This window comes from Artemia sp. Qi Xiang Cuo, chromosome 6, assembly GCF_049724085.1.
Source record: "Artemia sp. Qi Xiang Cuo chromosome 6, ASM4972408v1, whole genome shotgun sequence".
Classification (NCBI taxonomy): domain Eukaryota; kingdom Metazoa; phylum Arthropoda; class Branchiopoda; order Anostraca; family Artemiidae; genus Artemia; species Artemia sp. Qi Xiang Cuo.
Window position 1 is genome coordinate 14,858,413 of NC_142799.1, and position 27,499 is coordinate 14,885,911.

Consider the following 27,499-nt stretch of genomic DNA (forward strand, 5'->3'; position numbering starts at 1 on the left):
ACTGGATGTTTTTGGGGAAATGGTGGGTGTTAGTTGCCTTGGAAGGGGTGTTAGTTGCCTTCCAATTACTTTCGACTATTAAAAAGGGCACAAGCCATTTCAATTTCTAATCGAATGAGCCCTTTTTGAAGCTTCTGCGACAACGCAAAAACTGTATATGCCCCCAGGGCATAACTTACAACCCTTGTCCTAAGGGCTCTCCAAAAATATATTTTCTATCTGGAAATCAACTACGCTGAACAAAATGGCTATCTCAAAATTTTGATTGGATGTGTTTGGGGGAATGATGGACGTGGGGGTTAGTTGCCCTCCAATCACTTTCGACTATTAAAAAGGGCACTAGCCCTTTGAATTTCCAATCGAATGGGCCTTGTTTGAAGTTTTTACGACAACGCCTTCTATAAAAACCTTATATGCCCCCAGGGCATAACTTAAAACCCTTGCCCCGAGGGTTGTGGTGGTGTGTCCCCCTCAATAACATATTTTTTAGTAGGAAATCAACTAGGATGATCAAAATGGACATCAAAACTTTTGTTGGGTATGTGTTTGGGGGAATGATGGGCGTGGGGGGGGGGCTAGTTGTCCTCCAGTCACTATTGACTTTTATAAACGGCGCACGCCACGCAAAGTCCTAATCGAATGAGCTCTTTTTCAACTTTCTGTAACAAATCCTTCGATACGAAGTGCCCGGGCATGGAGAAAAAAAAAACAGTTTGTGCCCACATCGTTCTTTACTGAGGCAGCGCTAGCGCGCTGCCTATGATTTGTCTCTGTAGAAAATTCAAAACTGGACAAATATACACTAAATCCATTTTACAGGGCACAAAAACTTACTTCCAATAATCTAAATAATAATCAAAGATCATAGTCCGTATTCGATCAAGCCGTCGGTAAGCTACAATATTTCGTTATAAATGTTTCGTGATTTTCTTACTTTCATTAGTTTCGCAAATTGTGCAATCCAATTATTAAATACAAAGTATAATCCAGCTTACGTCCTCACAGTTCAAAGACTGAATGAAAACGTGACTTATGTAGTCACGAGTTTCTCATTTATGCATTCAAAAATAAATATTTTTGTTACTCACTACTAAACCCTTAGCTTTCTGGGCTATTTATTAAGGACACATCCTAACTACTAAGGTGCTTACTTTTGTACTGTTGTAGCTGAGATTTAACCGCAGGTCCCACATTGTGTAGGAGATATATTGTATCATTGGCAAAAAATTCCCATACCGGGAATCGAACCCGGGCCTGCTGGGTGAAAGCCAGCTATCCTAGCCACTAGACCATATGGGATATAATTAAATTCTTGATTAATGAACAGGTATTTTTATTTCTGCAGAAGTTTGGGGGTAAATTTTTTAAATCAATAAGAATTATGCAGTTATTAAATATTGTTCTTATCTACCATTTGCTTCTGCAGATTTTCCAAAAAGGTAAAATTATACTTTAGCTGCTTTTGACTATCTTAGAAAGGGGTTAGGTTAAGAAAATGAAACTTTCAGGGATGGGTCTACAGGCTAAAGTATGTCCCGGGAAGGTATTTTGAAGTACCTACCTCGACTCCTTCTCCCTCTAGAGAGTCCTGACCTTTGATGACCTTAAAAATCTGTGAGTTATAGAAGTGAAACCTTGCAAAATAGATCTGCTTAAATGAAGTATAACAAAATTGTTTTCAGCTTCACAACTTTGCTCAATCCTAATTTATAAGGTTTTAAAGATATGCAAATACATTTCCTAAATTTTGGGAATAAAACATTGATATGGCTCAAAAATTCTGCTCAAATAACTTGAATTGCATTTTCAGAGCTAAAGCCAGAGAAAAAGAAAATGATAGTTGAAAATTAAGGTAAAATGTTGTTTTGTCAAAATTTGAGTTTTGAGTCGCAGTATGTTCTTTATGAATCTGAAGTTATATGGAGGGGGTGGTGTGGTAAAAAGGCCCATTTTTTCCTTTTCGGCCTGTGGCCCATTGAGGCAAAGTATAATATGAGATTAAAAGGCATATTATTCCGATAAGAAGATAGAAATATACAGAACCATGTTTCTTGGGGAAATACCCTGAATGCCATATTACGATCGAAAAAAACGGCCTGTGTACCTGCGGGGGGGGGGGGTGCAGTCACCCTCAACCTCCAACCTTTACTCCAAAGTTGAATTTCTTCCCATCAACACTTCAAGAATAAATACTGTATTGCAAGAAAAATTTGGGGGAAATATGTTTTCTTCTTAATTCTTCGAAATCATTTGCTGTATACAATATGATTTTCAGTCCGATTGGATCAATCTGTTATTATTTTTGTTTTTTTCTTTTTTTTTTCAGTGAGTAAATCATTTGTCCATAATTGTAAAAAAAAAACGTCTTTCTATGACACTGGACCATAAGATCTTTTTATTGTTTCTTTTCTCTAAAAGAGCTAGGTTATCTTTCTTTGTATGGTTAAAAGATGACATGCCTGCCTTGACTCCTCTGTCATCCCTGGTACACTCATTAACGCAGGTTACAGCTGGGATCCAAATAATAATTCAGCTTTCTCCTGTATTCGAGAGAAGACGCCTTCTCATTTATACTAAGGGCAGTGACATTTTAAATTTCAGGGAATTTAAGCGAAATAGACCTAGAGCGGCCCTGTTCACATTATGTCTGTTAGGGTTAGTGACTTTCTCCTAGGCATGGGGCTGATACTATTTTGTTACTTTCATTTATTTTGTTGCCCTTTTCAAGGTGGTACTAGGCCTATCCATGTGCTCAGGGCTGGCAACTCCCTCCTTGTGGATCAAGGACCTCCCTCGGACAGTGGGAGTATCCAAAATGATTTTCTACATAAATTACACCTCCTTGGTTTCTTCACTAAGATTAATAAGGTTTCTTTCTTTTATTGTAATTATTTTAAAAGGACCTGATCATTGAATTTCCAGTGCCAACTTTACTCATTTTTAATAAGACTTTATTTTTTGTGTTCCTGAAAATAGAAGTTGTCGGTACCAAGGAGGAACATGGAAGCTATCTGCTCCCTTAGTTCACGGTGTATGATGAGTTGAGCTAAGAGGGTACATGTTCCACTGATTTTTTCTGGGGGAGACGTGGTTATTAGTGCTGTTTGATAAAGGGTCGTTATTATTTCAAAGGTAAGAGTTCCATACTTTATTAAAATTACTAATTTACACCTCAACCCTTCCTTAAAGGGTGTGCTTTTTCTCCCATATACTTATCAGCGGCCGAAAAAGATAGTCGTCTTAGGGAACTGGGAATCTTCTGTTTTACCCTGGGGCTTCTGCACCATACGAGAGAAGACTCGGCGGTTCCAATACTTTACTACTCTCACAGAAACGCAATGACTGTCTAATCTGTCCTAGTCTCAGTGGTGGATCTAGGTGGGGCCCGCCCCCCCCCCCCCCCCTAACATAGTGACAGGTTTGGGGTTGAGACCGCTTGCTCCTCTTGGGGTTGGAAAAATTTTAAGACGCTTCCTTTTCCAAATAAGTTTGAAACAAAGTTTCACTTACTTTGTGTGGTCTCTGTTAGATTTTACTGATGATGCATACTGCCTAAAATTATTTAATTAAATTTAGATTTATCAGGGGAATATGTCCGTAATACCGCAAAATCCAACTTGAAAATGAAAATCCTCATTTTGTATTAAAAAGGAGAGGAAACGTAAAATACTAACTTCCTTAGGCTGTCGAAATGATATTTCAGGATTGTGCTGTCACAACGGGGGTGAAAAACTTAATATCTGAACTTTTTTGTTTACTGTAAAAGATTTATTTTCGAGTCTTGCTCGGAAAATTTGCTCATAAAATTTGGGTTTGCTTTTTTGCGAAGCGGGGTGGTTTTTACAACATTGTTTTATTTGGGGGATTTATGTAATAATTGCATGAGAAGTGTAAAGATATTGTTAATCTATGTTTTGAATTTCGGTGAGCAAATGGTGGCCAACTTTACTGCCTTTGGTCATCAAACAGTTCATGGTAACGAACTGTAAGTAAGGAGCGACCCGGCTCAATGGTAACTGAAACTCTAGAAAACGAGTTTTTGATACCAATTGATACATCAAAAGAATCAGAATTTAATGCTGAATTCAAATATATAAATTTCATCAAGTTTAGTACTATCCATCAAAAGTTACGCGCCTAAGAAAATTTGGCTGATTTTCGAAAAAAGGGGGAAAGACCCTCTAAAAGTTATAGAATCTTAATGAAAATCACACCATCATATTCAGGGTATTAGAGAACCCTACTGAAGAGGTTTCAAGCTCCTATATACAGAAACGTGGAATTTTGCATTTTTTGCCAGAAGAAAGATCACGGATGCGTGTTTATTTGATTTTTTGTTTTTTTGTTGTTTTTTTTCCCAGGGGTGATCGTATCGACCCAGTGGTTCTAGAATGTTGTGGGAGGACTTATTGGAACGGAAATTGAAAGTTCTAGTGCCCTTTTTAAGTGACCAAAAAAAATGGAGTGCAACTAGGCCCCCTCCCACGCTCATTTTTTTCCCAAAGTCACCTGATCAAAGTTTTGAGATAGCCATTTTATTCAGCATGGTTGGAAATATGATAAGTATGTCCTTTAGGATGACTTAATCCCCCGAAGTCCCCCGGGGGAGGGCTAAAAGTTATGAACCCAATGTTAACATATAGTATTGGTTATTAGGAAGTATACAGACGTTTTCAAAGGGGATTTTTTCTGGTAGTAGGGGGTGGTTGGGTCGGGGGTTATTTGGGAAGATCTTTCCATGAAGGAAGTTTTCATGGGGGAAGGGACATTGCTATGAAGGGGGTGCTGGATTTCCCAGCATTATTTAAAAAAAGATCAGAAATAAAAAAAAAACAAAAAAAACAAGTTTTCCAACTGAAAATAAGGAGTAACATCAAAACTTAAAACGAACAGAAAATATTACGTGTATGATTGGGTTCACCCTCTAGTCAATACCTCGCTCTTTAAGCCAAAGATTTTTAAGTACTTTCATAAGAGATATTTATTATAACTAACGGCCTTTGTGATTAAGGGTTAATTTTTAACATAATTGTAACGAAATTCTAAATTAAGCGTAAAGAGCGAGGTATTGACTAGGGGGCTAGCCCCCTAATATACGTATTAAAAATATAATTCGTAAGTTACGTATATTTATTACTAATAAAAACGTTCGTAAATAAAATTAAACAAGTTTCAAGAAAGCCATTTAACCAAATAAAAGTAAAATTAATATGCAAATTTTGTTTTAATTATTTATGTACGGTGAGCCAAAATCAAAACCTGCATTAATTAAAAAATGTTCCAAACTTAAATAAAAAAAAACACAAGTTTTTTTAACAGAAAGTAAGGAACGACATTAAAACTTAAAACGAACAGAAATTATTCCGTATATAAAAGGGGCTGTCCCCTCCTCAGCGCCTCGCTCTTTACGCTAAAGTTTGACTTTCTCACAACTCTATTTTTTTAAACAATAGAAAACTTTAGCGTAAAGAGCGAGGTGTTGAGGAGGGGACAGCCCCTTTCATATACGGAATAATTTCTGTTCGTTTTAAGTTTTAATGTCATTCCTTACTTTCTGTTTAAAAAATTTGTTTTTTTTATTTAATCTAATTAAAGGCTAAACTCAGCTGAACTTTACTAAAGGTTCGTATAAGTATGCACTTAAAACTAATTATATAAGTAATACCCCTAGTATAACTATAATAACTAATTGCATAATTATAGTGTAACTAATAGCATACTTGTATACTGCTACTATTATAGTATACTACTATAATAACTAATAGTATAACTAAGTAATACTCCTTGAAAGGTCGGAGTAATCATTGGAGAAACATGGATTTTCTAAATACATTTTATAAAAGAAGGCCAATAATTATGTTTATATTTTATCTAGTTGGTATAGATGGGTCTCTGAAATCTCAGTTTAAATCAGTGGAATAGCATCGAATATTTTTTCAAACATTGACTGATGAAATGTAGAAAAAAAGTGGAAATTTACGCCATTTGAGTTAAACACGGAAAGGGAATGCAACTACAATATTACTTCAGAATTTCCCACCTTCTCTGTACCAAACAGTCACAAAATATAGTTATGTGTATGTATAGGGGCTTCATAGATATAGATATATTTCTCACAAAAGCCCCATGGGACATGGATATTACAAATCCAACGGAACGCATAAAACATAATAAGTTCAAACACTTTAGAAAATAACACTACGATAGAAAACCCTCCCTACGTCTTATCCCCACACTCACAAAATTTCCCAAATTTCTAATATCCACTTTGCAATTACTTCCTATTTTATTTTCTAAACAACTTCTATCCATGACATCCCTCCCAAATTCCCTTCTAAGTACCTTCAGTTCTTTCAATAACACATAAAATGTTCTAAATCTTCAGACAAGCACATCGGACAAATCTTCAGACAAGCACATCGGACAAGGGAAGGGACCACTCCGTACCTTAACCCTCCCTAAATACTTTCTTCTCCCCTCAAGCGGCACAAAATCCCCTCTTAATGATAAGACTATTTTAAAGTATCATTTTGGAGCCCAAATTTTAGATATATTTCTTCTCCACAGGATTCTTTAATTTTTCTATATATTCCAAGGGATTGTACTGTACTGCAAACAAGCCAACAGCAGACTACAGAAAAATTTCTTCCCAAATAGAGTCATAGGCTCTGGAACTCCCTAAGCAAAGAAGCAGTCTCAGCCCCTAGTGTGGAGGCCTTCAAGAAAGCTGTGGGCAAAGATTGGTCATCCAAGCCTTGAGAATGGGATGCAGCTGCCACATTGGCTCAACATCTTCACTAACCAGTACCTCCAGGATAATACCTTATTTGCTGGACAATGTGATCTAAGGTAATAATTGCTTCTGGGGCAAATTACGTTCTGAGCCCTTAATGGAGTCCTATGACCAAGCGGTAAAATAATCAAAATTTCATGCCACTAAACAACTCCCTGGACTAAAAGAAATGACACATGAAGAGCGCCTGAAACAAATGAAGCTGCCAAGCCTAAACTATAGAAGAAAAAGAGGGGACCTGAGAGGGGACCTGATTTTCAAACTGAGAAAGGATCTAGATAGAACCAAGTTTGACACATTCTTCTGTAGTCGGACTAATGTCTATATTAGGCATCATTCTGCAAAAATCCAGAAACAAACAGCATCAACTAGACATAGATCTTCTTTCTGGTCAGTTAGAGCAGTTACAGACTGGAACTTGTTACACAAAGAAGTAGTGTCAGCACCAACTCTAAACAGCTTCAAAAACCGTCTTGACAAGTATCTACAGAAAGAAGTGTTTATTCATAATACATAACATACAAAAGTGATATCACTGTTCACTAATCTCTCACTAATCAGTGCTTCACTAATCTGGGGAAACCAAACTACAGAAGAGGAGTTGGTATTTATGTCAGGGAAGGTTTCCAGGGTTAATCTTATTAACTGTTTAATTTCAGATGTACCTTGGGTGGAAAGTTTATGGCTTGATATTACTCTTCAAGAAAATAAAAAAAATCTGTATTGGGTGTGTATACAGAAGCCCTAGTGCACCCAGTCTTAATGATTGTGAAATACATCTTAAAACTATCATTGATGAAATGGTATCTACAGTATCACGTGATTTAATATTTGTCAGTGATTTCAACTTCCCATTAATTGAGTGGGTTGATGGTCTTTGTCATGTAGTATCTAATAATGGAGATTCACCATTTGTGTCTTGCTTATCTGATAATTTTCTTCACCAAAGGGTTGACAAGCCAACAAGGCATTGTGGCAACCAGAATCCTTCCTTGTTGGATCTCGTAATTTTGAGCAATCCAGATTCCCTTATCAGAAATGAATTTCTTCCTCCAGTTGGCAACAGCGACCACTCAGTTACCCTCTCTGTGTTATCCTTGAACATATGTCTGCAACCTAATGTTTGTCCTCAAACTTTTATTGACTACCAAGCAATACAGAAGGAACTAGCCTCAATAAATTGGTCAAAACTAATTATTTCTAATATTAATATATCATGGACAAATTTTAAAGAAGCCTTCCTATCAATTGAAAAAAGCACTCCCATATCATCTACGGAAAACAGCCAAAAACGCTTCCATTCCTCACAAAAGATGCAAAAAGAACAATCAACAGGAAAGCCAGAGCCTGGAAAAGGTACAACTGGAAAAGGAGAAATCTCAGGAAAATTGGATAAGGTATGCAAAGGCTCCAAATCTTGCCTCTAATGTAGTTAAGGAATTGAAGTCTCAGCATGAGGAAAAGCTTGCCACAGATATCAAGACAAACCCCAAATCTTTCTGGAGATATGTTTCTGCCAGAAATCCAAACCATCTCATCATTCCTGGCCTCAGACATAATGGCATAACCCACTCATCGCCAATAGATAAGGCTAATGTATTAAATACCCAGTTTGCCTCTACCTTCACCATCCAACCTTGTTCAACTATTCCTGCAGCACCATCAAACTTAATATGTCATCCAATGCCAAAATTATCAATTACCAAAGATATGGTCTTAAATAGCCTGGAAAAACTTGATGTTAATGAATCCAAAGGATCAGATGGAATACACCCAAGGCTTCTTAAGAAATGCCAAATTGTTCTCAGTTCTCCCTTGTGTGAACTCTTCCAGCTGTCCCTACAAGAGTCCTATATAACACCAATCCACAAAAAAGGCCCCAAAGCAGAGCATTAATTCAGCACTTAGAAACTAATAACATCCTCACTTCCATTCAACATGGCTTCAGATCTTTAAGACCTGTTGACACTAATTTTATACACACATACGAGTATGTTACATCATTATTGGATAATGATGTACCTGTTGATATGGTGCTCCTGGACCTCTCAAAAGCATTTGACAGGGTTTGTCATGAATTCCTCCTTGCCAAACTAAAAGCAGCAGTTGTTGATGATGTTTTGTCCAGTGGATACAGAGTTGTCAGAGTTCAGACTCTCAAGGTGTCCCTCATTGCTCCTTGTCTACAACTGTTTTAAGCAGCATTCCCCAGGGGACCATTCTTGGGCCAAGTCTCTTCAACTTATATATAAATGATGCACCCAATCTCCTCTCAAACCTCCTCACTCTTTATGCTGATGATTCAAAACTTGCTGGTAAAGCAGCCACAACCTTTGACTGGCAATCTATTCAAAATGACCTTAATATTCTTGGACTTGGGCTGACACATGGCTCCTCTTGTTCAATATTAACAAATGCCATGTAATCCACTTTGGTAATCATAACACTCATCAGCAATACCATCTCCAAGGTAACCCGCTTTCTACAGTTATGCTGAACTAAGATCTTCCTGAAGAAAGAGATCTTGGAGTCATTGTTGATCATCAACTAAAGTTCAGCACCCATGCAAAATCTGTATCATTGTCTGCCCTCCAATCTCTTGGAATGATCAAAAGAACTATCTCTAGCAGATACCCAAGCATGTTTCTGAAGCTCTACAAGGCACTAGTTTGCCCGCACCTATAGGTTGGAATGTCCCTGGCATCACCCTATTTCAAGAAGGACAAAGAAATTGTAGAAAGATTTCAACAAAGAGCAACCAAAATTGTCAAAGGCCTCAAACAAATGCCATACAAAGAGTGTTTAGATCACTTGAAACTTTCCACTCTTGTATACTGGAGGAAACATAGTGACATGATAAAGACCCATAAAATTATTTCCAAAAATGTTCTCCCTCGTCTCCTTACTCCTTCCTCAGAACATTCTGTCACTAGAGGTCATTCCAAAAAGATCTTCAAGCAACGCTCCTTAGTCCAAGAAAGAAGCCATTTTTTCAGCCAACAAGTAACAAACTTGTGGAATCTACTCTCTGAAAGTACAGTGGCTGCTGATTCAACAGGTGCATTCAAGAAAAATTTGGACAAAGAATGGCTACAGCAAGAGTTCCTGTACAACTGGGAAGCTGCTGAGTCCTTAACCAAAATTTAGTCCTCAAACTCAAACCCATTGAAGTCATAATGAAGCATTACAAGGATGAAAATCCTTAATTTTGCTCCAAGCTGCGATTTAAGGTAATAACTTTGTGCACTAGGCACACTATGTTGAGCCAAGATTAGAGAGTGCCACAACAGGATATGATATCCTAGTAAGAGGTACTGTTCCTGTAACCACAAGTTTAAAAATACATTTCTAAAAGAAGCTTTCTGGCAAGAAAAAATTGCCATGTGTAGCTGTTTCAGGAATGGTAATTTATTATTTTCCTTAGTCTTAACAGTAAAATGTCATTGTGATAACAAATTTGCAAGAACTTTTAAAAAGAGCCTGAAATCTTTCAAGAATGACATCATACCACTGACATCCTTTTTGAGGGGTTTCTTGCTCTTTTCAAAAATTTCTGCATGTTTGTTTGCATAACAATGTTTTAATATTAAGAAAATAATAACTACCATTCATGAATCAGCTACAAATGGCAATTTTCTCACTGGCCAGATCTTTATAGAAAAACATTTTAAAACTTTAGCTTATCATGACCTGTTTTGAGCCAATAAATGGTTCAAAATGGAATTTGCCCCAGAAGCAGATATTGAACTCTAAAAGAGCACAAAAAAGGCATCAAGTCATGTATTCATGTTAATCCTAGCTAAATTATGATGTAATCTAAAAATTTACTATTGTTTTTTAAGGTTGTATTTATTCCAGGGTAATATCTAGGAACATCAATGGGGATGCATTATCAGAGAAGGGACTATGATATTTTCAGAGAACATAAAATATGGAATCTAATGGTACTGTTTTTGTTTTATTAGCATTTTTCCTTTATTGGTCAACCCCTAGAAGTTACCCATAGCATATTTCAAAGGACCAAAAAATGCACTTCAAGTGTTGTGCTTAGTCTTTTATTATAGCAGAGTAATCTGAAAAACTAAAATGGTAAAATTGTGGTTCAGCTTCTTTTTGCTATCTTAGAAAGAGGCTAGAATAGGAAAACAAAACTTTCAGAGATTGGTCTACAGGCCAAAGTATGTCCTGGGTAGGTATTTTGAAATACATATCTCCACTCCTTCTCTCTCTGGAAGGCGGTGACCTTTAATAGCCTTTAAAGATCTTTGTGTTATGAAAGTGAATTCTTGCAAAATAGATCTTCTACTTCAAATGAAGTAGCCTACAAGAAAACTGTTTTCTGCTTGACAACTTTGCTCTATCCCAATTTATGAGGTTTCAAAGATCTGCAAATACATTTCCTAAACTTAAGAAAAACCTATTGATAAGGCTTAAAGTTCTACATAAATAAAAGAAATTTTATTTTCAGAACTAAACAAAAGAAATAGAAACTTATAACTGAAAATTAAGGTAAAATGTTGTTTTGTCAAAATTTTAATAGACTAGGTAAGTAGAGTGCTAACTTATACTTTGCGGCCTTTACGTTCCTTCCTGTGCTATTCTCGGCCTTTATGTTCCTTCCGGTGTTATTTGCCCACTTTACGTTCCATGGCACCTTTCCAAGGCAGATTACCAGACTGATAATTTGGCAGTGTATAATATGGTCGAACATATTTTGAAAGCATGGTCATAATTACATAATTTAAGCAGACAGGTTTTTTTCTGTTATTAATAAGAATTTCATAAGAATGTACATCGTGAGTTCACGTGCAAATTGCCAAAAAAATTAAGTTTTGAGGAGATTACGTTTCCTTGGCATCTTTAGATGGGTTTTTGAAAGCACAGTGTGTACATGTGTGTAGGCTTTGTTATTTAAAAAATTGGACACTACAATCAGAATTTTTTATTGACATTTGCAAAAAAGGGAACTACATTAGTTTATAAGACGGATCGTGAAAATCCCAAGGTTTTGTGTACCAAGAATGGACCGGAGTTAGCCTCCCCTACATACACGAATGGATATCGCTAGAATATTTTAAGACGGGGGCTTTGTTATTTAAAAAATTGGACACTACAATCAGAATTTTTTATTGACATTTGCAAAAAAGGGGTAATAGATTTGTGAATTGGAGTGTAGGTTTGACATCACCAGGCACGTGCGAGGGAAATTTTTGTTGGTGGGGGGCTTAAAAAAGGCAAAAATGGGGATGAACTACATTGGTTTATAAGACGGATCGTGAAAATCTCAAGGTTTTGTGTACCAAGAATGGACCGGAGGTAGCCTCCCCTACATACACGAATGGATATCGATAGAATATTTTAAGACGGGGGCTTTGTTATTTAAAAAAATTGGATGCTACAATCAGAATTCTTTGATTGACATTTGCAAAAAAGGGGTAATAGATTTGTGAATTGGAGTGTAGGTTTGACATCACCAGGCACGTGCAAGGGAAATTTTTGTTGGTGGGGGGCTTAAAAATGCAAAAATGGGGATGAACTACATTAGTTTATAAAACGGATCGTGAAAATCCCAAGGTTTTGTGTACCAAGAATGGACCGGAGGTAGCCTCTCCGACATACACGACTTGATATCGCTAAAATATTTTTAGACGGGCTCTGTTATTTAAAAAATTGGACGCTACAATCAGAATTCTTTGATTGAAATTTGCAAAAAAGGGGCAATAGATTTGTGACATGGAGTGTAGGTTTGACATCACCAGGCACGTGCGAGGGAAATTTTTGTTGGGGTGGGGGGCTTAAAAAGGCAAAAATGGGGTGAACTACATTAGTTTATAAGACGGATTGTGAAAATCCCAAGGTTTTGTGTACCAAGAATGGACCGGAGGTAGCCTCCCCTACTTACACGAATGGATATCGCTAGTATATTTTAAGACGGGGGCTTTGTTATTAAAAAAAATTGGATGCTACAATCAGAATTCTTTGATTGTCATTTGCAAAAATGGGGTAATAGATTTGTGAATTGGAGTGTAGGTTTGACATCACCAGGCACGTGCGAGGGAAATTTTTGTTGGTGGGGGCTTAAAAAGGCAAAAATGCAGATGAACTACGTTAGTTTATAAGACGGATCGTGAAAATCCCAAGGTTTTGTGTACCAATAATGGACCGGAGGTACCCTCCCCTACATACACGAATGGATATCGCTAGAATATTTTAAGACGGGGGGCTTTGTTATTTAAAAAAATTGGATGCTACAATCAGAATTCTTTGATTGACATTTGCAAAAAAGGGGTAATAGATTTGTGAATTGGAGTGTAGGTTTGACATCACCAGGCACGTGCGAGGGAAATTTTTGTTGGTGGGGGGAATAAAAAGGCAAAAATGGGGTGAACTACATTAGTTTATAAGACGGATCGTGAAAATCCCAAGGTTTTGTGTACCAAGAATGGACCGGAGGTAGCCTCCCCTACATACACGAATGGATATCGCTAGAATATTTTAAGACGGGGGCTTTGTTATGTAATAAATTGGACGCTACAATCAGAATTCTTTGATTGACATTTGCAAAAAAGGGGTAATAGATTTGTGAATTGTAGTGTAGGTTTGACACCACCAGGCACGTGCGAGGGAAATTTTGTTGGTGGGGGGCTTAAAAAGACAAAAATGGGGATGAACTACATTAGTTTATAAGACGGATCGTGAAAATCCCGAGGTTTTGTGTACCAAGAATGGACCGGAGGTAGCCTCCCCTACATACACGAATGTATATCGCTAGAATATTTTAAGACGGGGGCTTTTTTATTTAAAAAAATTGGATGCTACAATCAGAATTCTTTGATTGACATTTGCAAAAAAGGGGTAATAGATTTGTGAATTGGAGTATAGGTTTGACCACCAGGCACGTGCGAGGGAAATTTTTGTTGGCGGGGGGCTTAAAAAGGCAAAAATGGAGTGAACTACATTAGTTTATAAGACGGATCGTGAAAATCCCAAGATTTTGTGTACCAAGAATGGACCGGAGGTAGCCTCCCCTACATACACGAATGGATATCGCTAGAATATTTTTAGACGGGCTCTGTTATTTAAAAAATTGGACGCTACAATCAGAATTCTTTGATTGACCTTTGCAAAAAAAGGGTAATGGATTTGTGAATTGGAGTGGAGGTTTGACAACACCAGGCACGTGCGAGGGAAATTTTTTGTTGGTGGGGGGCTTAAAAAGGCAAAAATGGGTGAACTACATTGGTTTATAAGAAAGATCCTGAAATTCCCAAGGTTTTGTGTACCAAGAATGGACCGGAAAAAATTTCAACTGGGTGCAGCCCCCTGCGATCAGAAATTAAATTATAAAAAGTTTCTTCAACTGAAAGTAAGGAGCAAAATCAAAACTTCGAAGGGCACAAATAGAGACTGTTTCCAAAGATTTAGGATTCATTAACTTTAGTGTTGCCAGTCAAAAGCTATGAGCTTGAGAAAATTGCCTGATTATCGAAAAATGGAGAAACACCCCCCACAAGTCGACAGGAATGGGAGTGTCTTGAGGGGGAACTTTTCCATGGAAGAGGGGGAGGGTGTTTTTAGGTGAAAACAACTTCAACCGTGCCCAGCCCCTTGCATTTTTAACATGAAATAGCTGAAAAGTGTTTTTTTTTGGGGGGATGGGTATTAGTCTCTCTCAGGCGTGTGTTGTCCGAAACCTATAAAAATAAACTATTACCGTAAAATCTGAGCTATTGAGAGTTTTGGTCGTAAACTCTAGATGTTTTTTTTGTAAGAAAATTATGGAAAATACAATTCTCTGGTACAGGTGTGAAACTTAAGTCTATTTTTGGGTTGAAAAATAAAACTGTATTTGTAAAATCTGAACTAATAATTCAATATTTTTTTCATAAAAACAAACTTTTTTTTAAACTTCGAAATTTTTCAACTTTATTTATTTTTTTCTTTTTTGTACATTTCTTAAAATTTCAAAATATGCTTACGGTTCTAACAATTGTGCTCTATGATTGGTCAGAGACATGATGTGGCTTTCCCACTGGTATTCTATGACCGGTTATCGACACTAACTAGTCTATTGCATGTATTAAATCAGGATTTATTACGCAGTGGTAAGATAAACAAATATGCCATATCTTTAAAAAAAAAGTGAATATGGAACAATTTTAATAAAGTGTGTTCACATAACAAGGTTATTGTAGCATGGAATGCCGACAAGGAGAAGTATTTAAACTATGAAACAAGTACAAGTGGTAGCACTATCGAAAATGTATGTGTGCGTTGTAATTATAGTGAGAGTTTAGATTTCTTTCGAGCACCCAAGAATTTCCATTATAAAAAAACTTGATTTATGAAATTATCATTTCCAGAGATGATTACACTCAAGGAGAATGGCAGCCAAAGAACAACTGTTGATGAGAGAGGACAACTCCTTGCTACTGCTGCAGGTAACACATTACCTATGGATACATCCAATCATCAGCTTTCGGGTATCAGCATTCAACGGAAGGCTACTAAAAGAAAGGCCTACTCTGCTACTAATATCGTAAACCATATCTTGTTTACGTGCCGAAACTGTTACCCATGTGGAAATAGTGTGTTAATAGACAGTGAAATTGGCAGAAAAATAAATAGGGCATGGGCAGAAAATATCACTACGGAATATAAAGATGAAACGATGAAAAACAAAGCACCAGCAAACGTTACTGATGAATCAAATAATACCAAAGACGAAAAGCATATTGAGCCTGTCGATGACACACCTATAAAAATTCTTTATGAGTCAAAATGGAATAATGATTATTCTACTGATTACGAGCTAAGAGAAGACAATAGCTATAGTATCAAGAGAGAACATAGTGAACCATTTTATGGAACAGATTCAAAATGTCCAAAGTTGTTCATTGATATTAATAATGTAAAATAATATATATTTTTTGTATTAGTATTCTACATGACATTATTTCATTAAAAATATATTATGCATTACATCGTTATGTGTTCATTTATTTTTAGAGTAAGCTAGCATATCGAACGTTCGTTTTTCAAGCAGACTGTTTTTCGAGCCAAAAACAGACTAAAGTTTCCGATTTGAACCAGAGAATTGTATTTTCCATAATTTTCTTACAAAAAAACTAGTTTACGGCCAAAAACCCTTATTAGCTCATATTTTATAGAAATAGTTTTATTTTTCAATCTGAAAATAGACTAAAGTTTCAGATTTGAACCAGAAAATTCTATTTTCCATAATTTTCTTACAAAAACTAGAGTTTACCGCCAAAAACCCTTATTAGCTCAGATTTTATAGAAATAGTTTTATTTTTCGCTCCGAAAATAGACTGAAGTTTCAGATTTGAACCAGAGAATTGTATTTTCCATAATTTTCTTACAAGAAACTAGAGAACACCCTCCAAAAGTCGACAGGAATGGGATTGTCTTGAGGGGGGAATTTTCCATGGAAGAGGGGAAGGGATATTTTTACATGAAAACAACTTCAACCGTGGCCCGCGATCAGAAAGTAAATTATAAAAAAGTTTCTTCAACTTAAAGTAAGGAGCAACATCAAAACTTATACGGGCAGAAATAGAGGCTGTTTCAAAAGATTTAGGATTCATTAACTTTAGTACGTAAGTCGTCACTTTGTGTGTGTGTCGTCTCTGTGTGTGTGTCCTCTCTCTGTGTGTGTATTGTCTCTGCGCGTGTGTCGTCTCTATGTGTGTTTCGTCTCTGTGTGTGTCTCATCTCTGTGTGTGTGTGTCGTCTCTCTGTGTGTGTGTATCGTCTCTGTCTCTCTGTGTGTGTCCTCTCTGTGTGTATGTATTGTCTCTGAGAGTGTGTCGTCTCTATGTGTGTTTCGTCTCTGTGTGTGTCTCATCTCTGTGTGTGAGTGTCGTCTCTGTGTGTGTGTGTCGTCTCTGTGTGTGTTTGTTTGTATCGTCTCTGTGCGTGTGTCTTCTCTCTGTGTGTGTATCTGTGTGTGTGTGCGTCGTCTCTGTGTGTGCGTGTCCTTTCTGTGCATATGTCGTCGCTATGTTTGTGTCATCTCTGTGTGTGTGTCGTCTCTGTGCGTATGTCCTCTCTATGTTTGTGTCGTCTCTGTGTGTGTATCACCATAAATTCCACTATTTAATGCCCCCCTCCGGCACGCCAGAGGGGGGCATTAAATGGTGGAATTTATGCTGATACACAAACACACACACACACGACAAACACATAGTGAGGCCACATGCACAGAAACGACACACACAGAGACGACACACACACACACAGAGACGACACTCACACACAGAGATGAGACACACACAGAGACGAAACACACATAGAGACGACACACGCGCAGAGACAATACACACGCAGAGAGAGGACACAGACACAGAGACAGAGACGATACACACACACAGAGACGACACTCACACACAGAGATGAGACACACACAGAGACGAAAAACACATAGAGACGACACGCGCAGAGACAATACACACACAGAGAGAGGACACACACACAGAGACGACACACACACAAAGTGACGACTTACACACTAAAGTTAATGAATCCTAAATCTTTGGAAACGGCCTCTATTTCTGACCGTTTAAGTTTTGATGTTGCTCCTTACTTTAAGTTGAAGAAACTTTTTTATAATTTACTTTCTGATCGCGGGCCACGGTTGAAGTTGTTTTCATGTAAAAATATCCCTTCCCCTCTTCCATGGAAAATTCCACCCTCAAGACAATCCAATTCCTGTCGACTTTTGGAGGGTGTTCTCTAGTTTCTTGTAAGAAAATTATGGAAAATACAATTCTCTGGTTCAAATCTGAAAATTTAGTCTATTTTCGGATCGAAAAATAAAACTATTTTATAAAATCTGAGCTAATAAGGGTTTTTGGCCGTAAACTCTAGTTTCTTGTAAGAAAATTATGGAAAATACAGTTCTCTGGTTCAAATCTGAAACTTTAGTCTATTTTCGGATCAAAAAATTAAAACTATTTTTATAAAATCTGAGCTAATAAGGGATTTTGGCCGTAAACTCTAGTTTTTTGTAAGAAAAATATGGAAAATAGAATTTTCTGGTTCAAATCTAAAACTTTAGTCTATTTTCGGATTGAAAAATAAAACTATTTCTATAAAATATTATCTAATAAGGGTTTTTGGCAATAAAATCTAGTTTTTTTTTGTAAGAAAATTTTGGAAAATACAATTCTCTGGTTTAAATCTGAAACTTTAGTCTATTTTTGGCTCAAAAAACAGTCTGCTTGAAAAACGAACGTTCGATATGCTAGCTTACTCTAAAAATAAATGAACACATAACAATGTAATGCATAATATATTTTTGATGAAATGATGTCATGTGGAATATTAATACAAAAAACATATATTATCATGCTTTATTAGTATCAATGAACAACTTTGGAAATTTTTAATCTATTTCATAAAATAGCTAATCGTTTTTTCTCTTGATGTTGTAGATATTTTCTTCACTTATTTTATAATAAATAAAATAATGATTATTCCAATTTTACTCATACACAATTTTTATAGGTGTGTCATCGACAGGCTCAATATGCTTTTCGTCTTTGGTATTATTTGATTCATCAGTAACGTTTGCTGGTGCTTTGTTTTTCATCGTTTCATCTTTATATTCCGTAGTGATATTTTCTGCCAATGCCATTTTTATTTTTCTGACAATTTCACTGTCTATTAACACATTATTTTTACACAGGTAACAGTTTCGGCACGTAAACAAGATATGGTTTACGATATTAGTAGCAGAGTTGGCCTTTCTTTTATTAGCCTTCCGTTGAATGCTAATACCCGAAAGCTGATGATTGGATGTATCCGTAGGTAATGTGTTACCTGCAGCAGTAGCAAGGAGTTGTCCTCTATCATCAAGAATTATTTTTATGTTAGCATTCTCTTTGAGTGTAATCATCTCTGGAAATGATAATTTTGCATATCCAGCATTTTTATAATAGAAATTCATGGGTGTTCCAAAGAAATCTAAACTCTCACTGTCATGACAACGCACACATGCGTTTCCGATAGTGCTACCACTTGTATTTGTTTCATAGTTTAAATACTTCTCCTTGTCGGCATTCAATGTTACAACAACCTTGTTATGTGAACACACTCTATTAAAATGTTCCATCTTCACTTTTTTTTTAAAGATATGACTTATGTGTTTATAGTTCCACTGCGTAAAAAATACTGATTTAATATATGCAATAGACTAGGTAGTGTCGATAACCGATCATAGAATACCAATGGGAAAGCCACATCATGTCTCTGACCAATCATAGAGCACAATTGTTAGAACCGTAAGCATATTTTGAAATTTTAAGAAATGTACAAAAAGAAAAAAATAAATAAAGTTGAAAAATTTCGAAGTTTAAAAAAAAAGTTTGTAAAGTTTGTTTTACTCTAAAAATAAATGAACACATAACAATGTAATGTATAATGTATTTTTAATGAAATAATGTCATGTAGGATATTAATACACAAAATATATATTATTATACATTATTAATATCAATGAACAACTTTGGACATTTTGAATCTATTCCTTAAAATGGTTCACCATGTACTCTCTTGATACTATAGCTATTGTCTTCTCTTAGTTCGTAATAAGTAGAATAATCATTATTCCATTTTGACTCATACACAATTTTTTATAGGTGTGTCATCGACAGGCTCAATATGCTTTTTGTCTTTGGTATTATTTGATTCATCAGTAGCGTTTGTTGGTGCTTTGTTTCTTACTGTTACAGACTTAAATTCCATAGTGAAAGTTTTCGCCATTACCATTTTTATTTTTTTGACAATTTTATTATGTTTTTGCAGATTATTTTTATACAGACAACAGTTTCAGTTGTTAAACAATATCTTGATCGCAACAATTGTAACAGAGTGGACAGCCGATGAATCTTCTTTCCATCGATTGCTAATACTCGATAGCTGATGATTGGATGTATCCGTAGGTAATGTGTTACCTGCAGCAGTAGTAAGGAGTTGTCTTCTATCATCAACAGTTGTTCGTTGGTTACCATTCTCTTTTAGTGTATTCATCTCTGGAAATGATACTTTTACAAATCCAGCTTTCTTATAAAAGAAATTCATGGGATCTCGAAGGAAAGCTAAACTCTCACTATCATGACAACGCACACATAGGTTTTCGATAGTGCTACCACTTGTACTTGTTTCATAGTTTAAATACTTCTCCTTGTCGGCATTCAATGCTACAAAAACCTTGTTATGTGAACACTCTCTATTAAACTGTTCCATCTTCACTTTTTTTTAAAGATATGACTTATGTGTTTATCGTTCCACTGCGTAAAAAATACTCATTTAATACATGCAATAGACTAGGTAGTGTCGATAACTGGTCATAGAATACCAGTGGGAAAGCCACATCATATCTCTGACCAATCATAGCGCACAATTATTAGAACCGTAAGCATACTTTGAGATTTAAATAAATGTACAAAAAGAAAAAAAGAAATAAAGTTAAAAAATTTCGAAGTTTAAAAAAAAGTTTGTTTTTATGAAAAAAATATTGAATTATTAGTTCAAATTTTACGGATATAGTTTTATTTTTCAATCCAAAAAAAAGACATAAGTTTCACTCCAGTACCAGAGAATTGTATTTTCCATAATTTTCTTACAAAAAAACAACTAGAGTTTACGGTCAAAACCCTTAGTAGCTCAGATTTTACGGTAATAGTTTATTTTTATAGGTTTCGGACAACACACGCCAATGAGAGACTAATACCCATCCCCCCCCAAAAAAAACACTTTTCAGCTATTTCATATTAAAAATGCGGGGGGCTGGGCACGATTGAAGTTGTTTTCACGTAAAAATACCCTCCCCCTCTTCCATGGAAAATTCCCCCCTCAAGACAATCCCATTCCTGTCGACTTTTGGAGGGTGTTTCTCCATTTTTCGATAATCAGACAATTTTATCAAGCTCTTAGCTTTTGACTGGCAACATTAAAGTCAATAAATTCTAAATCTTTGGAAACAGCCTGTACTTCTGCCCGTTTAAGTTTTGATGTTGCTCCTTACTTTCTGTTGAGGAAACTTTTTATAATTTAATTTCTGATCGCGGGGGGCTGGGCACGGTTGAAGTTGTTTCCGGTCCATTCTTGGTACACAAAACCTTGGGATTTTCACGATCCGTCTTATAAACTAATGTAGTTCACCCATTTTTACCTTTTCAAACCCCCCACCAACAAAAATTTCCCTCGCACGTGCCTTGTGATGTCAAACCTACACTCCAATTTACAAATCTATTACCCCTTTTTTGCAAATGTCAATCAAAGAATTCTGATTGTAGCATCCAGTTTTTTAAAATAACAAAGCCCCCGTCTTAAAATATTCTAGCGATATCCATTCGTGTATGTAGGGGAGGCTATCTCCGGTCCATTCTTAGTACACAAAACCTTGGGATTTTCACGATCCGTCTTATAAAGTAATGTAGTTCAACCCATTTTTGCCTTTTTAATCACCCCACCAACAAAAATTTCCCTCGCAAGTGCCTGGTGATGTCAAACCTACACTCCAATTCACAAATCTATTGCCCCTTTTTTGCAAGTGTCAATAAAAGAATTCTGATTGTAGTGTTCAATTTTTTAAATAACAAAGCCCTCGTCTTAACATATTCTAGCGATATCCATTCGTGTATGTAGGGGAGGCTACCTCCGGTTCATTCTTGGTACACAAAACCTTGGGATTTTCACGATCCGTCTTATAAACCAATGTAGTTCATCCCCATTTTTGCCTTTTTTTTAGCCCCCCACCAACAAAAATTTCCCCTCGCAAGTGCCTGGTGATGTAAAACCTACACTCCAATTCACAAATCCATTACCCCTTTTTTGCAAATGTCAATCAAAGAATTCTGATTGTAGCGTCCAATTTTTTAAATAACAAAGCCTACACACATGTACACACTGTGCTTTCAAAAACCCATCTAAAGATGCCAAGGAAACGTAATCTCCTCAAAACTTAATTTTTTTGGCAATTTGCACGTGAACTCACGATGTACCTTCTTATGAAATTCTTATTAATAACAGAAAAAAACCTGTCTGCTTAAATTATATATTTACGATCATACTCTCAAAATATGTTTGACCATATTATACACTGCCAAATAACCAGTCTGGTAATCTACCATGGAAAGGTGCCATGGAACGTAAAATGGGAAAATAACACAGGAAGGAACATAAAGGCCGAGAATAGCACAGGAAGGAACGTAAAGGCCGCAAAGTATAAGTTAGCACTCTACTTAGGTAGGCTAAAAGCCTGTCAAATAGGTAAATTTCTAAGACTTATAAATCAGAAGAGAGTTAACATGGAAGCTTGCCAATACCTTCCCAGAGTATTTTTGGCCATGGACCAGTTACTGAAAGTTTCATTATCCTAATCTAACAGTTTCAACAGAAGAATAATGTGGTTTTAGAAAGGAGAGAGGGTGCATAATTCAAATTTTTACTCTTGGATTAATAAAAAAGAAGTGCTGAAGTCATCTAACCCCCTTAGTCCCCAGCTTAATAGATTATGGGCAATTGTTTGACTCTCCTGATAGAGGAACTTCAGCAAATGCCGTATGCTTGTATGGTATACGAGATAAGTAAATTAAAGTAATTAATGCTGTGCATGAGAAAAACATTGCTGCAGTTAGTGTATGAAATGAGGTTAGTAGCTGTCTTTTTATCATATTAAATAAAACAAAAAAACAAGTTTTTTTAACTGAAAGTAAGGAACGACGTTAAAACTTAAAACGAACAGAAATTATTCTGTATATGAAAGGGGCTGTCCCCTCCTCAACGCCTCGCTCTTTACGCTAAAGTTTTTGATTATTTAAAAAAATAGAGTTGTGAGAAAGTCAAACGTTACCACGAACTGCTTGATCCGGAATTGAGCAGGGTTGCGTTCTATCATTAGGTATATGGAACATTTTGATGACCCCTGTCTTAAGGAGTAAAGCAAAGGCAATGGGAGGACACGGAATCAATCCATGGGGGGGGGGGGAGGACAACCAACCAAGGAAAAACTTTTTTTTAGCAATCAAGTCTTGGAAAACTTTGTAATTTTGACGTAATTTCTTGCTTTTTAATAATGTGTGGGGGGGTAGTATATCTCCTGCTGTTAATGTCTTGCGTTGCCTTACAAAGAGGGATAAGGGACTTGAAACTTTCAAGAATGCTTGATTTTTTTTTTCTTTAGCTGAACTTGGAAGATATGAGTCATCAAGATCAAAGTTTGACAAATTTAAAATAAAGCCTTAATTTTCTTCCCTGTAGCAGCAAACCTTATGTAAGATTAACTAAAAAAACAAGTTTTTTTTAACTGAAAGCAAGGAGCGGCATTAAAACTTAAAACGAACAGAAAATATTCCGTATATGAAAGGGGTTGCCCCCTCCGCAACGCCTCGCTCTTTACGCTAAAGTTTTTTATCGTTTAAAAAAATAAAGTTGTGAGACAGAGTCAAACTTTAGCGTAAAGAGCGAGACGTTGAGGAGGGGACAGTCCCTTTCATATACGGAATAATTTCTGTTCGTTTTAAGTTTTAATGTCGCTTACTTTCAGTAAAAAAATTGTTTTTTTTAGTTAATTTCTGAAAGTTTTTTAATTAATGCAGCTTTGATTTTGGCTCACCGAACATGAATAATTAAACCGAAATTTGCATATTAATTTTCCTTTTTTTGGCTAATTGGCTTTCTTGAAATTTTGTTCTGATGTAACTTACGAATTAACTTACGTAACGAATTTCTATATTCTGATGTTTTTATTACGTATATTAGGGAGTTCGCTCCCTAGTCAATACCTCGCTCTTTACGCTAAAGTTCGAATTTTGTTCGAATCACAAACCCCTGAATCACAAAGGCCGATTAATTTGAATAGATAGCTCTTTTGGAAGTACTAAAAAACTTAAGCATAAAGAGCGAGGTATTGATGAGGGGCGAACCCTCTCATGTACGTAATAATTTTTGTTCGTCTTGAGTTTTTATGTTGCTCTTTAGTTTCAGTTGAAAAACTTGTTTTTTATTTAATTTCTGTTCCTTTTTTAAATAATGCTGGGAAGTCTGGCGCCCCCTTCATGGAAATGCTCCTTCCCCCAAGGAAATATCCTCCATGGAAAGATCCTCCCCCGTAAACCCTACTCCGAACCCGACCCCCCACTAGAAAAAATTCCTCCTGAAAACACCTGCATACTTCCCAGTAACCAATACTATATGTAAACAATGGGCAAAGTTTATAACTTGCAGCCCTTCCCCCGGGAGCTGTGGGGGATTAAATCATCCTCAAATACATATTAATTAGATTTTCGACTATGCTAAGCAGACTTATTATCTCAAAATTTTGATTGGGTGACTCCTGGAAAAAAATGAGCGTGGGAGGGGGCCAAGTTGCCCTCCAATTTTTTTAGGTCACTTAAAAAGGGAACTAGAACTTTTAATTTCCGTTCAAATGAGCCCTCTCACGATATTGTAGGACTACTGGATCGATACGATCACCCCTGGGAAAAAAATTTCTTCTGGCAAAAAATACAAAATTCAACATTTTTGTAGATAGGAGCTTGAAACTTCAATAGTAGGGTTCTCTGATACGCTGAATCTGATGTTGTGATTTTCATTAAAGTTCTATGACTTTTATGGGTTGTTTCCCCCTTTTTTCGAAAATAAAGCAAATTTTCTCAGGCGCGTAACTTTTAATGGGTAAGACTAAACTTAATGAAATTTATGTATTTGAAATCAACATAAAACTCTGATTCTTCTGATGTATCTATTGGTATCAAAATTCCGTTTTTTAGAGTTTCGGTTACTATTGAGCCGGGTCGTTCCTTACTTACAGTTTGTTACCACGAACTGTTTGATGTATTAAAGGTAAGAATAGATATTTGAGCAGTTTCTGAAATATTTCATTTCAGTTAAAATATAAATCAACCAAAAACCGCTATTCTTTTGTTATTCAGTTGACGGCAGTTTGAACTTATTGTTTTATCTTTTATGCGATTATCAAATTATTTTGCAATGTTAAACTTTCCTAATAAGAATCCCGTAAACGAATCACCAAACTTTTTATCTGCGGGCACACAAATGTTTGAGGCTGTAGGGGGGGGGGGGACTCTGAATTGGAACTAGTACATTTTAATAATTGCTTTTCAGTTTTTTTTTTTTTTTCAAGGAGAAAAAAATTCATTGGACCGGTGTTGGGGGAATCCTCAAGTATTTTCAGATATTTTCTCCACCTATGGTAGTTTAATATGAATCCCAGGCTATAGTTGGTTCTTTGGTGGCTCTAAGACGGCCATTAAACTCTCAAGTGACTATTATAACACTGTATTTCCAAATAACTGAACCTAGAAGAATAATGTTTACTCTCCTTTTGAAGTCAAAGGCTTTTCCATTACTATTTAATAACAACAGAGTAAAATCGTATTTTACAATGTTCATCGCATCTATTCAAAATTAAATAAAAAAAAACAAGTTTTTTTAACTGAAAGTAAGGAGCGACATTAAAAATGAAAGGGGCTGTCCCCTCCTCAACGCCTCTCTCTTTACGCTAAAGTTTTTTCTTGTTTAAAGAAAATAGAGTTGTGAGAAAATCAAACTTTAGCGTAAAGAGCAAGGCGTTGAGGAGGGGACAGCCCCTTTCATATACGGAATAATTTCTGTTCGTTTTAAGTTTTAACGTCACTCCTTACTTTCAGTTAAAAAAACTTGTTTTCTTTATCTAATTTTTGAACGTTTTTGAAAAAATGAAGGTTTTGATCTTGGCTCACCGTACATGAATAATTAACACAAAGTTTTCATATTAATTTACTTTTATTTGGTTAAATGGCTTTCTCGAAACTTGTTTCATTTTATTTACGAACGTTTTTATTAGTAATAAATATACGTAGCTTACGAATTAACTTACGTAACGAACTTCTATATTCATATATTTTTAATACATAAATTAGGGGGTTCAACCCCTAGTCAATACCTTGCTCTTTAAGCGAAAGTTCAAATTTTGTTCCAATTCTTTAAAACTGACCTCTTAATCACAAAGGCCGTTAATTAGAATAAATATCCATTATGAAATCACTAAAAAATATTTGGCTTAAAAAGTGAGGTATTGACTAGGGGGTGAACCCAATCATATATGTAATATTTTCTGTTCGTTTAAAGTTTTGATGTTGCTGCTGTTGCAGTTTAAAAACTTATTTTTTTATATTTAATTTCTGATCTTTTTTTAAATAATGCTGGGATGTCCGGCGTCCCCTTCATAGCAATGTCCCTTCCCCCATGAAAACTTTCTTCGTGGAAAGATCCTCCTACATAACCCCCAACCCCAGGCACGTGCGCATGAATTTGTTTCGGGGGGGTGCCAAATCCTTCAAACCCATTATTCTGTGAGAAAAATCAGAAAATTATGGGAAAATGAAAAAAATCGTAAGATTTCGGGGGGGCCCGGGCCCAGAGGCCCCCCCTGCGTACGTCCCTGCCCGACCCCCCCCCCCCCCACTACCAGAAAAAATCCCCCCTGAAAACGGCTGTACTGTATACTTCCCAATAACGAATACTATATGTTAACATTGGGTAAAGTTCATAACTTTCAGCCCTCCTCCTGGGAACTTCGGGGGATTAAGTCATCCTAAAAGACATAGTCATCATATTTTCGAACACGTTGAACAAAATGGCTATCTCAAAATTTTGATCAGATGACTTTGGTAAAACAATGAGCGTGGGAGGGGGCCTAGTTGCCCTCCATTTTTTTTGGTCACTTAAAAAGGGCACTAGAACTTTTAATTTCCGTTCCAATGAGCCCTCCCACGATATTCTAGGACCACTGGGTCGATACGATCACCCCTGGGATGAAGCTTATGTATTTGAAATCAGAATTAAAATTTGATTCTTTTGATGTATCTATTGGTATCAAAATTCCGTTTTTTAGAGTTTTGGTTACCATTGAGCCGGGTCGCTCCTTACTTACAGTTCGTTACCACGAACTGTTTGATGAGCAGTGTTATTTGATCTAGACAACATTAAAATAAAGAGTTCCCATTGAAAATAAAGAGCAACTTTAAAACTCAAAACAAACAGAAATTATTCTGAAGTATATTAGGGATTCTGCCCTCCACAGTCCCCTGCTTTTCATGCTTGTTTTATAATGCTTAAATGGAAGTATTTACGAGTATAGAAAATGCAGTTAATGGGTAATTCAAATTCTTTTACTTACCAATTGCTTTTAGAGACATTTGAACTGAATTTTTTTTTATTTTAAGCAAATGCAAAGCAAAAAGCTCTTCCATTCTTTAAGCACTGTAAAAAAATTTTTTTTATCTCATTCCAATTGTCTTTGTGTTTGAGCATTTGTTCTTAAAGCATTGCGATAAAAAAAAGGAATAAAACTTTATCTCAAGGAATAGGGGGTTGGCGAGGAGGAAGACTCATTCATATATGGAATAATATCTTTTCTTTTTGAGTTTTAATATCATTCTTTACTCTCATTTGCAAAAAACTTGTTTTTTATGATTTCTGTTTGTTTTTAATACTGCACCCAGGGTATTTCAAATATGAGAAGGACCACTACCCCATCAAACCCACTTCTTACATCAAAGTTAACTTCTGCAAAATAATGCTTTGAGAAAAAGGAATTATTTAGTATATTTACTTTTTGAATTAAAGTATAGTTTTCTAAAATAAACTATCGTCTCCACAAAAAGAGAGAAACCT

General features: G+C 36.1%; 1 protein-coding gene and 1 non-coding gene across 2 annotated transcripts in view; one reads left to right on the forward strand and one right to left on the reverse strand.

Moving 5' to 3' along the window:
• shtd (anaphase promoting complex subunit 1) overlaps positions 1-27,499 on the forward strand; it is a 220,066-nt gene that overhangs the window by 159,794 nt on the left and 32,773 nt on the right. The gene's annotated exons all lie outside the window — the stretch shown is intronic.
• On the reverse strand, positions 1,228-1,299 carry TRNAE-UUC (transfer RNA glutamic acid (anticodon UUC)). Its single transcript has one exon. It is a non-coding gene; the product is annotated as a tRNA-Glu (tRNA).